Source organism: Miniopterus natalensis, chromosome 6 (assembly GCF_054644295.1).
Source record: "Miniopterus natalensis isolate mMinNat1 chromosome 6, mMinNat1.hap1, whole genome shotgun sequence".
Taxonomy (NCBI): Eukaryota; Metazoa; Chordata; class Mammalia; order Chiroptera; family Miniopteridae; genus Miniopterus; species Miniopterus natalensis.
This window is the reverse complement of record NC_142086.1, coordinates 83427000-83442327: the sequence shown is the minus strand read 5'-3', so window position 1 is coordinate 83442327 and position 15328 is coordinate 83427000. Positions and strand designations below refer to the sequence as shown.

The window sequence follows — 15328 nt, the reverse complement described above, 5'->3', positions numbered from 1 at the left end:
GCCGTTGCACCTTGAGCCCTGACTGCCTTGAGTCTGGTCATCTAGGCCCACAGGGCTGTGCCACCCTGGAATGAATAGCCCCGTTCTTTAAATACTGGGCTGGCATGAGCCAGTCAGAGCTGATCAGTCCCCAAGTTGCTTTAAGAACTATAGTAACATTTAAAGTGGTGCCTTTAACCACACATGACAATTTACATTGAAGTGAAATAGAAGTCCATTTGCTCAGCTGCATGGCCACAGTGATGGCTGTGGTAGGGGACAGCACAGGGCCACTAGCAAGTTGTTGGCACCAATGGAAAGCGAGAACACAGATCCTGGGCAGGGTGGCGTGTCCCCCTGGCTCTCCTCCTACCTTTCCTGCATGTGGCATTGCTTCTCACACCTAAGCCTTTCTGTTATGAAATTGTGTGTTTCAGTGTAGAAAATTCAGGCAGTAGACACAAGGAAAAGAAAACAGAAGTCACTTCAGCGGTCAGCTAATCGCTGTAACTGTCTTGGGGTGGTGACTTCATGTGTGCGCACACACACAGCTGGACACACAGGCTGGCATTTGAGGGCTCACAGGTGCACTTTCTACCTGTGATCTCGTTCACTCTTCAGCCACAGGGGCAGGGCATTGCTGGTCCCCTGCTCTGGTTTATAGCTGAGTGAACTGGGGCAGAAAGATTGAGCAGCTGCCTGAGCTGGCACAGCCCTCGCTGGGACTGTGGAGTTCACGTGAATAACAGGCCTGTGTAGCTCCCACCATGCATATGTGTATGCATGCAGGTGTGGGCATGGGCATGCGTGCGTACATGTGAAGACCGCACTCCTGGTTCCTGCTGGACGGGGCTCCCTCCTGGCCTGCATGTGTACACACTGGTAAAGAGCTGGTGGATGAACACGGTATTTTTAACCTGACAGTGCACCTTGAGGTTGTTTCCAGGTTCACTATAAAGACCAGTGTTTCAGGAAACTTTTAGTATGCTTTTTGGCTATAAGTGACAGAAAAGCCAACTCAGACTGGCTTAAGCAAAAATAGTTTATTTATTACTGAAGTTGTCACTGTGTAGTTTCCAGATGTGCTCTGAGCAGTTTCTCTCTCTCTATTTTTCTGTCTTATAAGATATTTTAGTGGAAAGCTGAGAGTAGCTGTGGACGGTTATAACTAGTCGCTTGGAAGTCAGATGTGAGCATATATTATTACTACCCTGCAACCCTTTTTTTGAAAAGTTCAGACAGCTCTTATTTTTAACTTTCTGCTCTATTAGCTAGTGCAGGGAGAAGCTCAAATTAGCTTGCTTTGTATTTATTTTTACTTGACCTTTTCTCTTCCAAATTTTGAGAAGAAAATGTGAGATTCTTTTTCTGCATAATTTTCCCCCTTGACAAGAAGCCACTTTCAATAACAGACTCTGAAAGAGGTAGGATAAACCTCAGGGCAGCACGGCTAGCATTTTCCATTCATGAAACAAGTTTTAAAATGTTCATCTGTTTATTCTATGAAATGACTATTAATTCCTTATTCAGCAGTTTTGGAAAATAGTACATATCTGTCCTAAGGAATGGTTGTGTTTTCCAGACAGCCCCTGCCTGTGGTGCAGCAGGGGTGGTTGGTTGGCCTGCCTTTGTTTGAACTGTAAGAATGCGTTTTTGTATCTTTTTTTCCCTGTTCTACGTTGTATCCGTGAGGCTCCCTTTGGGGTTAGAGTTTATGTTACTGCTGTGTAATATTCCACTGTTTGACCATATCATGTATTTATTCAGTCTGCTGATGGATATTTAGGCATTTTGAGGCAATTATGAGTAAAACTGCCATGACCATTCTGATACACAGTTTTGGATAAAAAAGTGCAGTCCTTCACAGGGTGGGCCACAGGTTCGTGTATCTCCACACCAGTGGACTATGCTAGACCACAGCCAGCAGGTGCTCCAGGCACCCTCAACACGGGCACCGATTGTCGTCTTCTGTGGGTGCTTGTGGGTTTCTCTGCAGTTCCAGTTTCCATTTCCCTGACTGCTAATGATCGAGCACTTCCTATATGCTTACTAACCACTTGGACTTTCTCTTTGGAAGTGTCTCTTAAAGTGCCCAGATAAAACCTTGGTCACCGGGGAAGAAAATGGGTCTGGGGGCAATGCTCTCTGCCACAGCTCACGTCATACCTACATCTTTTCTTTTTAAACAAAACCCTTTTCCCCCTTATAATAATTAAAGAAATTGGCTCATCTCTGAATTCTATCACGGGTATCTTTTCTGGAGTTACCTGTTTTAGTTTGTCTTTAAAAAGGCATAAATACTTCATAACCTTAGTATTTGTGTGGCAAGTTCTCTGGAGACACTTGGAGGCTTTTGACAGCCTCTTCCTGCTCTGCCCCTCGGGGACTCCCACAGCCTTCCTCTCCTCCTGCTCCCGGGCATCTGGTTGGGGGCCTGGGCCTTGTGCTGGGAATCCAGCTCTTTTCTTCCTGTTTGACCCTGTGAAGAGCTGCTCGGTAAGATAAGATTCTGTTCTCAATGCAGCCAGGCGGAAATAAGGAGCGGGGTCGTGGATGGCCCGCATTCTTCTGGGTGATCTGCGAAAGATGAGTCAGCAGCCTCTGCAGACCCTCTCTCTCCCCTCCAGTTTGGCCACACAGACTGTGTTAAAGTAGGTGACCATGCAATTTGCTGCTTGAATGGGGACATTTTTGAGAGTGAAAGGGCCTGTGATTAGTAATTACTGTCAGGCCACATGGTAAAAAACTGGATGTCCTGGGCAGACTGGGTCATGACCCAGTGTTACGATCCCAGTCTGAGAGTGTCCCTGGGAGAATGAAGGATGAACTGTGAGTTGTAAGGGGCCAAGAGTATCCCCTAAGCCACAGTCCAGAGGGGGCCTTTGATTGTTTAGTTTATTCCTCCGTGAAAAAGGGAATCTACTTGCCTTGCTTGAATGCCTTCCCTGGGCTATTTGGGGAGGAAAATGTGATGATAAAACTTGAAAGTATTTTGTAGAATGTTAATTATTCACCTTGCCCTCAGCTCTTTCCTTGCCTACTCTTTTAAAAATTTTTTTTAATCTTCATCCAAGGATATTTTTATTGATTCTAGAGAGAGAGGAAGGGAGAGAAATATCAGTGTGAGAGAGAAACACCTATAGGTTGCCTCCTGTACACCCCCTGTCCGAGGATTGAACCCACAACCTGGGTATGTGTCCTGATGAGGAATCAAACCCACAACCTTTTGGTGCACAGGAAAATGGTCCAACCAACTGAGCTACCTGGCCAGGGCTCCTTGTCTCCTCTTTAGTGTGTGCCGAGAAGAAGAAGTGCCAATAGAACTTGGTCTCTTAAGACTGTTCTCAGCTGGCTGGCGTGGCTCAGCAGTTGAGCATCAATCTAGGATCCAGGAGATCGCGGTTCGATTCCCAGTGAGGGCACATGCCCGGGCTGCGCGCTCGATCCCCAGTAGGAGGTGTGTAGGAGACAGACAATCGATGACTCTCTCATCATTGATGTCTCTCTCTCTCTCTCTCTTCTCTCCCTCCCTCCTCCCTCCCTCCCTGTTCCTTCCTCTCTCTGAAATCAATAAAGACATATTTAAAATAAAAAAAAAGACTGTTCTCATTCTGCCAAGGAAGCGCCAGGACAGTCAGATTTGTCTAACAGCGCTGACTCAGAGGGTTCTGCCTGCAGGAGCAGCTGAATTATTGTGAGTTCTTTAATATCAGTCACTGTTTAAGTGAGCTCCTTACCACTGACATAGTTATAGCCCACTTAGCCCTTCCTAGACATGGGCAAAGAACAGTTTAGCTTAGCCATTTTATAAATTTTTCAAAGATTTCAAAGTGGAAGTCACAATTGGCTTTTACTTTTATAAGCCACTCACTGTTGTGCTTAGTCAGTCATATACACATATCACATACAGGAAGACTGATAGTTGGTTAGTTAACAATACTTTTAGCTCTAGTTGGTTTGATTCAGTGGTTAGAGCGAGCGTCGGCCCACGGACTGAAGCGTCCCAGGTTCAATCCCAGCCAAGGGCATGTACCTAGGTTGCTGTCTCGATCCCTAGGCCCGGTTGGACCACGACGTGTTTCTCTCACATCGATGTTTCTCTCTGTTTGTCTCCCTCCCTCCCACTCTCTCTGAAAAGCAATGGAAAAAATATCCTCTGTGAGGATTAAAAAAAAAAAAGTACTTTTAAACACCGGCTAAATTACCGGAATTCTTTTGTAAACAGGAGAACCATGACCTAGCACAGTGGTGGCATAAGGTGTACTTTTAGTGAAAATTGGGATTAGGCGACATGGCTTCCAGACAGCCAGAGGTTACTTATTAGGCATGTTTTTATTAGACAGCGGCTTGGGCCTTAGAACACTGGGAGGTTTTCCTGGTTCCTACCCTTACAAGGCTGACAGCCTTTGAGAGCCAACACACAGATAAAACAATGACAGTAATTAGAAGGAAGCTTCATTTGTCAGGTATCGTCACTTGCAGTGCTGGGCCCTTGGCAGATAATGGAGATCCTTTGTGATATCTTTTCCACGGAGGTCACAGATGACCCCAGGATGCATCTTAGGATGGCACTCATTTTACTCAGAGGTAGGAGGCTGCAGTCATTTCTCTTTAAGGGGCAGAGGGCAGCCTGGGTGGGGGGTGGAGAACTGGACGGGAGCACTCTAGTGGGTGTTATATAAATGGGATTTCTGGTACATACATGGGACCTCGGGTGCATATCTGAGACTCCTCTGTCACACATGGGCCTAACCTCTCATCACTCTGTGACACACCCTTTCATCACACATGGTCGTTAGTACAGATGGTACTTCCCTCATCATAGGACTGACACATTTCATCTTTTTCCTTTTGCAGTAAAAAAAGTTTTGTTAAAAATTCTTATGTTATATGACTAATGTAATGCGTGTACCACCTCACTAGTTATAATGAGTGCATCTTAGTCTGTCCTGTGGACACATTTCAGTTACTACAAAGTCCCCACTGGGTGAGGGCGCCCTTCATTCCACTATTTAAAGTAGCTGCTGGGTAATACCGCACATAGTGTACAACATATTTTGGCCCATCAGGGAGCATAAGTTAAGGTAAAGACGCCCTCTCCTTTGACCTGTCCCCAAGCATAAACAGTTTTTAGTCCGTGTCTTCTCCTTGGTCTTCATTATTCTTATCATCGTCACCATAACTTTAAGTCACACTTCTGTTTATTAGTTCATGTGGGGACTTGAAAAATACTGCCTCTCCAGCTCTCGGTCTTTGTGAGTTATATTTTGAGATTTATACTGTCAAGGTTGAAAACATTTGTAGTCTGCTTCTCATCTATCATTAGGCTTTCTGTGCTTTTTTTCTTTTTTTTTACAGCTTTAGTTTAAAAATGTTAGCACATGGAAAGTAATATTTATAGTGTCATGATAATATAAATATAATCCACTGCAGAACTAAGTAGTGTGACTAGAGAAGGCAGAACATGTAATTTTGTATCACAGAACCCTTGCCTAGGGAAAGAGAATGTCCGACTGGCACCCCTGTTTCTTTTCAGGTTTCTGTGCAACTTCTGGTTGCTCTGGCTACCATGGTGTCTCATTCCCACCATGTCTGTTACTTGGATTCTGTTTTTGTTCTGCACCTTGAACATCTCTAACCATGTGGTTCTTTCCAGTGGAAAATTGCTCAACATTATCAAACAGTTGGGAAGAAATTAAATGAGCCACTTCCAATAAATTTGTCAACAGCATGTATAAAATCCTTAATGGGACTTCATTTTATATTATGTCAGAGCACTCCATAAACTTCAAAAGAGCTGGGTAATTTTGATGCACTTTCCTTGATAGTGTGTTGTAAGTTAGTTAAATTACATATACTCTGAGGCAGCTCATTGCCAATAAATGAAATGTTACTACCTCACAGAAATTTGGCAGTGGGGAGGGGTATTCTGGGCATCTGTTTTACAGTAAGGTTGGAGATGATTTATGATACTGTTAAGTTTAGTTTTTGAAAAATTATGGTTCAAAAAGATGAAGTTTTGTCACTGTGCACACAAACAACCCATATTAAACTGTGAAATGAAACAAAACTAGCAGTATAATTATACAAACAAGAAGGTGGCAGTTGAAACCCACAATAAGCGAAAGTAGCCATTGATAAGGAACCATCCTTACTGAAGCCGTGGGCGTGTGGCCTCCGCATGGGCCAGTTGTGGAGCTCGCCCTGCTGCCGAGCATGGAAGCCACACTTACTGAGATTGAATTAGACCTCTGTCAACCCTAGTAACACTCCAAGTTTAGGTTATGGATTCTGAATTTTAGTGCCCCTTAATAATTCACTAGTCAGTTTCCATTGACTAGCCATGGTTGTATTGGAAAAAGAAAGGCTGTGAAATTTTGTTGGTTAAGCAGCAGAGAAAGGACTGGGTTTGGGGTTAGCTCACAGCCCCTGGGGAGGGCTGACTTTGCTAACCCAGCATGCTTTGAGCATCTGATGAAAGCTACATACATTTTCACTAGAAAGATGCCCCTGGGCGTATAAACACCATTTTGTATATAATTTTACTGCTTTCATGGACTTCATGACCCCTCGATGAGTACCTGCTCTGGGAGCAGCTGGGAAGCAGCTCTTTCTCTCCTCATGGAACTCACCCAGGAGGTCTTTCTATAAGTGGAAAACAAACTCAGAAAGGCTGCAAAGGTAGGTGTCCCGCACTGGCCTTATCCTTTGGCTCTACTCATGATAACTTCAGGATGGATAATCTTCTGAGGACACCACCTCTGGCTGTCCATGGCTCTGGTGCATCTTCTAAACTCGGTCACCTTTCCTCCTCCCAAAGGCAGGAAGGCGTAGAAACTTTATGTGCTTGGTCTTTATTTTCATGATTGGCAAAACGTTTCATTTTATCAGCTTTTTTATCGCCCTCCTCCCCTTTTCAGTTATTTCCTAAAGGTTGAGTGTGTTTCTTAAGAAGAGTGTCAGGCTCATTGTACAAATGGAGATTTAGGAAAATATCAACTTGAATTATTGAGGAGTCTGAGTTAAAGCACTCTTGAATGGAGATGCCACTGCTGATATGGCACATTGATTTATTTCCAACTCTCCGGCCAACTGCACATATTTATGTACATATTTAACTTGGTTGCGATGTGCTATCTCTTATTTATCACTAGATTTAAATTTCATGTCTCTGTTCATGAGGGAAGCTGAACACTGATTTCTGACTTCTGTGAGATCATTGACAGGTTTATTCCCAAGGTTATCCTGGTCTCGCAACAAGAGTCGGGCAGTGTCCCCTCTCTGTTTTCCCTGAGCAGCGAGTGAGGCCTTGTCCCGTGCACCACTTGCTCTAATCTTCACTCTTTTTGTTCTGATTTTCTCTCCAAGATCCCACGTTCCTTCTTCTGTATCCTTTAGGATTCTTCTAGCGAGGGTCTGCTGCTGGCACAGTTTCTCAGCTCTTACTTGTTTGAAAACATCTTTATTTATTGTCATTGTGAAGAGACTTGTGTTGGGGCCAGAATTTCAGGTTGGCAATGTTAGGATCTCACTGCCCTCTGCCAACTTCTCAGCTGTCCCTTCACTTATCTAGGGAAGATTTGTCATTATAGAAGTCGAAGTAGCAGTGACTATAGCTAGCATGCCTTGGAGGTCTTTATAGTCAGAACAATTGAAAGCCGCCCTCTTCTACAATTTCCTCTCTTCATTTTCTCATGTTGGTTGTCAAATTCTCTCCAGCGCTTCACAAGCCTAGATCCTCTGAGTCACCCAGGCTTGGTTCATTCATCCACCTGGGCTGTCAGTCACCAGGTCCCGCCTATCACACCTTCAAGATTTTTCCAGTCTCTACCCTCCCTCTAGCCCCAGATATCTTCCCGGCCTCTGGTCGCAACTTTCTAGCCATTGCCCACAGAGCTGTCTTTTTGAAAGCAGACTGGATTTTCTTTCTTACACAACATTTGTCTATAGTGCCTTCTGCCGAGAGGCCTTCCTCCCTCCCTCACACCAGGCATCTCAGCCAAGGGGCATCTGTCTACCTCCCTGCGCCCCCAGGCTCAGTGACTCTGGCCCCACTTGCATCCCCTCACTGATGCCCATGAGCATCCATCCTTCTGTAGTGGGTACCCGTCCTTAGGACTAATTAAGTACTTAAAATAGAAGCCACTATGAGAAATTAGGAAGAAGGCTTCTTTGTCTTAGCATCCTTCAATCAGTTGATTATTTACCTGTTGTTTGCTTGTCTTGAGCCTATCAGGCCTTTGTATATTGGAATAATTGGTATCTCTAAGCATCAGAGAATCTGTTCTGTTGAAGTCTTTGTTTAACTGTACACTCATGTAATCGATTTATGCAGCTACAAGGTAGAAAATGAGAGTACTTATTTTTTGGCAGAGTGAAGCCATAATTTCCAGTCTAGTTAAATTATAATGATAAATATCACTTTCAAAGGAAACACAATTGCTTCATTTAATCAGTCTGATTATTACTAGCACAGCCAATCCATCCAGTGCTGAGTGGTACATTTATTTTAGTACAACTAGTTCTGTACTTGCCATCAGTGCTGGGCGTGTTAAATCTTACACAACCCCTGTTTTACCAGCGTGGCTGTGGTGTTTGAATTTCCTTATGTTAGGAGATAGTCAGATGGGAACCTGTGGTAGAAGCCCCTCCAGCTTGACTAAGTTGGGGTCACACTATTTTCAGGGAAGGTTTCCTGAGCCTGGGGGCACTCAGCAGTAGAAGGCTTTGGAATGGCATGGGGCTGGGCCGCCTGCCTGAGCATGTCAGGAGCTGAAGGTCACAGAGCTGCCCAGCTGTTAGGGCTTTTTCTTTGTCCCACCCTGCCTCCGTTTCCCCCTTTTCAGATTTTTAGGTGGCTGCAATTCCTGTTTGTTTCACCTGGTGGATCCAGGCAACTTGAGGAAGAGGCAGGATCAAAACTCTCAGCCTTGTTCACTGACTGGCTTCCTGCCCCCAGACCACAGCTCCCGTGCCGCTTCCTCCTCAGCTTCTCTCTACTTCTCTTTTGCAAGAAAGATAAATCCTCCCCTGTCCTGACTTTCTCACGCTCCTGTCACCCTCTGCACCTGCAGAACGTTAGCTCTCCTCGTCTATGGGGCATGGCTGGTAGCCCTTGTCAGTTGTCACATGGTTAATCGTGTAGCAACTCCTTGGTCCCATCACTATTAAGATGGTCCTAGTAGAGCCCAGACCCACAGCGCAGGTAGAGTCCAAGTAGTCATAGCCGGGAGATGCAGGAGGGTCTCAGAAACCAGTCAGTTCTCACCCACGAGGACCAGTAGTTGTGACGGGCCCCGTGGCCTGGGGAAACATCCTGGTGACTGGACTGTTTGCACAGTAGGGGCTCCTGCACACTCAGATGCACCTCGGCTGCGCTCCAGCCTCAGTCTCCATTGCCCACTGAGGGACCCACTGGTTCCTGCCATGGATATTAGAGCACAGCTCTGCCCCGAGGACTTCCCTTCATTTGAGTGTCAGTTTATTTTTCAAAAAGAAAATATTAATGTTATTTATATAGGTTTTGGAAGTGTATCAGCATGTGGAAACCGTCTCTTTAGTGACTGGCTGGTTGAAACCAGTCTTACGTGGAGAGGGAATGACTCGCCGATGTTGTTTCATGGCCTTGTGGCGCCTGTGCATAGATGGCCCATGGCTCCTCAGCCTGGGCAGCAGGGGTTGGGAGATGTCCGGGCCTGTGCGGTTCTGTCTGTGCTCACGCACACATTCACCTTACAGGAGGGAAGCTCACATAGGCAAAGCCCAAGGCCATGTTCCTTGGCAAGTGGCCTGGTGCCTGTTGGCTCTAGTATGTTGGGAGCAGAAATGGATTGTGGGTGTTCCCCATGAGTCTGCCTGTCCTGGCAGGTGGGATGAAGGCGTGATCAATTATTGTGTATCAGCTTTAAAAAAAATCATAAGACTATATTAAAAATAATTTACACTTGTATTTAGGAAGATTTTTAATTATTATCATTAGAGTTCACATCTGAAAGGGTGGAAAAGCATCTAATATTGAGTTAAATTCATGTAAATAATTGAATCTTTTTATTACAGAGTAATGTCTTTTGAGTTGGGCGTGGAGACCTAGAGCAGTAGCCGAAGAAACGCACTTGCTAAGCACATGTTCTGATGATCTGTCCTACATGTACTGACGGAGGCCTGGCCCTGGGATCGGAGCAGACATAGGAACTGAACTAATTCCAAGGTAGGCAAGAACCTGCAAACATTACTAACATTTGCCTGATAAAATACGACTTCTGTTTGATGTAAACTGATCATGCCTCCTAAAATGTGCTTTATTGAGTCACTCCCAGCAGAGTTTACTGTTGCTGTGGATTCCTTTGCGATCCCCACCAGTCCCTGCGGCCCCTGCAGGCTGGAGCACTGCTGCTTTCCAGGGGCTCCAGAGCCTGGGGCTGCCTCTGGCCTCAGGTCACTGGGCAAAGGTTGGTGCCTCCTTCCAGCCTTTTACCATAAATCATTTTCTTTGAGGTGATGAGAAGAAAATTTCTTTCGTACTTATTTTTGGTAATTATTATGTGATTTAGCATCTGCTTTTGAGAGAAGCTGTGACAAATATTTGGGGAGTGAAGATGCATTCGTGTCTGATCACTGGGTTGAGTTTGTGCCGGGAAAGGCCCCACTGGTCATTTCTGAGTCTGTAAATGTCAGGAATGTGGGGTAACTGGTTCCCAGAGAGACTGTGATGGAGATTCTGCATGATCCTCAGCTGATGCTTTGATTTGGCACCCAGGTAGTGAGAGTTGGGGAGGGCACCACAAGGTGCCTTTGTCCATGGCTTGTGCCCCTGGTGGAGCTTATCTTGAGCCTCAGATCTTTTAGCTTGATAGTTATATGAAATCAGCTTCTCTGTAACTGTATTTATTGAAAGCTAGGATCCCCAGGCTGGCGTGGGTCTGAAGGGGACACTGTGCTTGGTGCTGCTGAGTGAAGTGTGGTCTTGACCACCTACGTGTAATAGGCCGCAGGCGTGAACGATTGCTTTAGAGATGCTGCTTTTGTGGGAGAGCAAGTATTTTTATACTGTGTAAGCAAATGTTGGAGAAGTGAAGTGTTTATAATCTTTCGTACAAGTAAATTGTCCTTAAAGCCATAGAAAAAAATAATCAGGCCAAAGGAGGTAACTGAAGTACACGCTGAGAAAGGAGACGAGAGGCTGCAGCTATAAGATGTTACAACATTATGAGTCATGTCTCCTCCTGACTGCGCTAACAGATGACTGCACGATAGAAAGTTTGTATTTCTTTTTCACAAAATGAGAGCTAATTTTGGCAACAAATAGTCTGATATATATGCTTTTCCTTTTTTAGGGTGGCTTGGAAAAAAAAGTAAATGAACATGAATTTTTTGGCTAAAAAAGTCTGTTAGTTGAGGCCCTCATCCACATAGCCCCGCATGCCGTCCGGCTCTCAGGACCCTCTGGCGTGTCTGTCTGACAGAGGCACTGCAGGTGCACGGCCTGATGGTTAGTGTCAGGCACAGGTGCAGCTTTTGCCTTGCTTATTCCTTAAAAAGACAAGTTGTTTCTGGTCTTCACACTTGCGAGTGTCCCCTGAGGTTGGGGCACCTCAGGGTTGACCGTGGCATTCTTGCAATATTTGCCCAACTGTGCACATCCGGAGAGGGGCCCAAGAAAACTTTGACTCCTGTTTGAACCTCAAAACCTTCTCAGTGTTTCTCAATGCCACCACAACCCAATGTTCTAACAAACATTCATTAACTCCACTCTGCTTTATAAACCATATAATTTTAAGAAATGCTATAATGCCCAAATATAATAAAAGAAATTTAAAATTCATAATAAAATAATGTTTATGCCACCGTGTAAAATCTCAGGCAGGTGGAGCCTGGTGCTGGGTTATGTAACCTGAGCCATGCTGCAGAGCTGAGTGGTGGCTCGTGGATTAGCTCTGAAAGAAATAGGTGCGGTCCCCGGTCTTCTCACAGTGGTTACATTTCTGGAATGTGAGTGGGTATTGAAAGTTCGGGAAATATATCATGTTGTATGTAAAAGTAGGGTCTGGGCTTGGGGATGGTGGACTGCCTCTCACCTGCACATAGTTCTTTGGCACAGGGCAGTGTTTTGTTCCTACCCACAAAGTGCCGGGAGCCCCCACACTATGATGTGTAGACCACTCCACACATGGCCACCATGAGGCACCACTGCTACCTGCTGTGGCCACCTACTGGTGGCCATGGGCTGGGGAAGCTAGTCAACACAGATCAACAGGGAGCATAGAAATTCAGTCGTCTATGCAGTGTTGGGTACAAATCATATGCGTGTTCTTAGGAGTCTGTTGGTAATTTTCTTCTAGCTGTTTTGTTTCTGATTGTGCCTAAACATAAAATAATAGATTCACATACCTTCAGACTGATTTACATACCTTCTTTGTAAACAGCAAAGAGATTGGTTCATAGATGCAAGAAAGTCTGGCATCCTCCTGCCGCTGTTTCTTTTCAGTTTTTCCAGTCTTCCTCTGCAGAAGGTACTTGTGGAGACACCGCAGTGCCCTCTTGTGGACTGTTCCTGTGCTCCTAGTGTGCATAGTTCTGGAGGATGGTCCTGACCACCCTGTCACCCCAACCTAGTTGTGCCCAACAGCCATGTACCACTGGTGGTCACAGGCATGCCTGCCTGGTTTAATAGCATGGATGACCTTCAGACATGGGCAAGGGCATTCGATCTGGCCTCTCCATCACTCCCTCGCATTGTGATGAGTAGAGATCCGTGGGCCCCATTCTAGAAGAAAAAGGCACAGAGCTGCTAGAGGAAGCTGCAGGGTCTCTTCTTTCACCAGCACTTCCTAGGCAGCACTGGGGAAGGAACACCATGGTCTTTGGCCTCAATGTGGACAGTCTGGTGGACTCAGGGTTGTTGTGTCTGCTGGTGCTGCGACAGCAGTGGGGAGACAGGTAGCCTGTTGTGGAGGCAGGGGTGGCAAGCTTGGTGGGGTGAGCTGGAATCAAGTCTTGAAAGGTGAGCCTCAGTTATCCAGGCGGTCGCATGCAGAGGTGGGCACAGGGCAGGAGGGGCTGCGGAGCACAACCATGTCAGCAGTCTGGGCCAGTGTCTGCATTTCTCTTAACCAATCCCTCATGGTTGCAGTGTTGCTGTCACAGCTCCTTTCATCACATCCACATTCAAGGCAGGAACACCTGGGAAGGAATCAGCAGTACAGCCCACGTTCGTCCTTTTTATGGGGGCATTCAGGAAGCCTCCAGCATATTTTTACTTGTATCTCTTTGGCCAGCACTGTGTTGGGCGTCCAGCAATAGTCACAAAGGAGACAGGAAATGTGTATTTAACTCTTGTAGCCTCCCCCATAAAGTGGGCAGGGGCATCAGGCTTGCGGAGGAGCACTGGGCAGCCAGCCGGGAGGGCAGCCTCGTTCCTCTGCTGGTTATCAGAGCTCTGCCTGTTTACCTGCCCTGCTCCCCACCATGTTAGACATATGGCAGCACTCACCTTACCATGCCTGAGTCCCCTCTTCTCACTCTTTCTGCTATTCAGCTTCAGTCAGGTTTGTTTTTCTGTTTCCTTTCACATTATAGAGGTAGAAAACTTTATTTTGTTCTGTACCTACAGTTCGGTTTCAGATCCAGAAATGGCATTTGTATTGTGTATTATCATGATCAGTAAAAGTTGTTCATTACAGAACCAAGTGAAATGCATATGATTGTATTTCCTTCTCCACGTCCCACACCAGGACTTCTTCGCAGGCAAAGGAAAACATTAGCGTGACTTCTCTTTTGCACCCTCTGATTGCCAAAAGTCACCCATGTTTGATTTCCCATCATTGGGTCGTGCCTTTGGTTCGGTTTTCTCTTTTCCTGCATTCTCACACTGCTTGGGTGATAGAGCAGAGGGTGAGAATGGCTGCAGACCTGACCCTCCCCATGAGCACCGGGTCCTGGCCAGCTGCCTGGTCTCTTTGTCTGTACGGTGGGGGTGACCTTGGTGACAATAAGCATTAATTGAGTTAACCTGTGTCAGTGAATATTAGTGCGAAGCCTTTGTTTTCTCATTGAGAGAGGAACCACATGCTTCCTTTACTTTCTCCCCAGTCTTCCAGCTTTTTCACTCTGCTTTCTGGAATACATTCATTCATTTTTCTGGAAATCTCTGTGTTATCTATTTCATTTCAAATTGATGCTATGACTTTCTTATACAATATTTTTCGGGGAATTTTTTTAAAGCTGGATTTAAGGTGTAATTTACATACACCTCACCGTTTTTAAATGGTAAAACTCACCCTTTTTAAATATACGGGCTGATGTGTTTTGACAGATGTGTGTAGCGAGCACACGTCTCTTTCATCCCAGAGGTGCCCTCTTGCCCTCACAGATGTCCTGATCCCTGTCCAGAGTGGCCTGCCAGACGTTACTGTTCTGTGGCATTGTGTGTATGCAACAGGACACCAAGACCCCTGGATGAAGGACAAGCCAGTGCCCACAGCAGGCCCAGCCAGGCACTGAGGGCATCTTTGGGTCACTTGAGTGGACAACTTCAGACAGTAGATGGCGCTGTAGGATCATGCTAAGACGATGAGGCCGCTACTAAGAAAAAATTCATTTTTAGGTTTTAGTACCTTTCCCATGCCTCCCCTCTGTGCATCCAGATACCACTTTCCTTCAGAAAACTTTTTGTTCACTGGCTCTTAACCATTTTAAAGGGCCCATGAGGCACTGTATGGAATACTTACAGCTGGGTTAGTTCAGTGAGTGATCTCATTTGTAAATTAAATTTTATCAAATAATTTCTAAACTTATTTATTATAAATTGAGTCTGTGGAGGGGGCTGACTGCATTGTGGAATTGGAAGGTACAGTTTTATATATCTGTTCCCATCTTTAAAAATTATTACTTTGACTTGGGGTGGTGAACACACAATGCACTATACAGATGATGTGCTGTAGAATTGTGCACCTGAAAGCTCCATTTTGTTAACTAGTGTCACCCCCAAAAATTTCAGTAAACAGGAAAAAAATATTACTTTGTTTATATAGTTTATGTGTAGCATAATTTTATGGTTCTATTTCAGTTCACTATTTCAAATAAGAAATAAGATAAAAGGCCAAAAAAATTAGCCTATCAAGTTATAAATGTGTGGTGACAGATTGCCCATTTTAGTAAGTGTACAGTAAGATTGTCAAATTTAAGTGTACAGTTTGTAAATTAACCAAAATTTGTGTGTTTGGTCTTCATTACCAGTGTAAATAAAGCACAGGAATAATATAAATATTGACATTTTAAAATCTGTCTTCCATAAACCCTACCCTGCATCTGTAATTCTTTACTAACCTTGTTGAACCACATCCCCACTTTT

General features: G+C 45.1%; 1 protein-coding gene across 2 annotated transcripts in view; it reads left to right on the top strand.

Annotated features, from left to right (window-relative positions):
• ADARB1 (adenosine deaminase RNA specific B1) overlaps nucleotides 1-15328 on the top strand; it is an 84861-nt gene that overhangs the window by 23806 nt on the left and 45727 nt on the right. For both annotated transcript variants that reach the window (XM_087818393.1, XM_087818392.1), the window contains exon 2: nucleotides 10036-10186. The gene's annotated coding sequence lies outside the window, so the exon portion shown is untranslated. The remainder of the gene's footprint in view (nucleotides 1-10035; nucleotides 10187-15328) is intronic.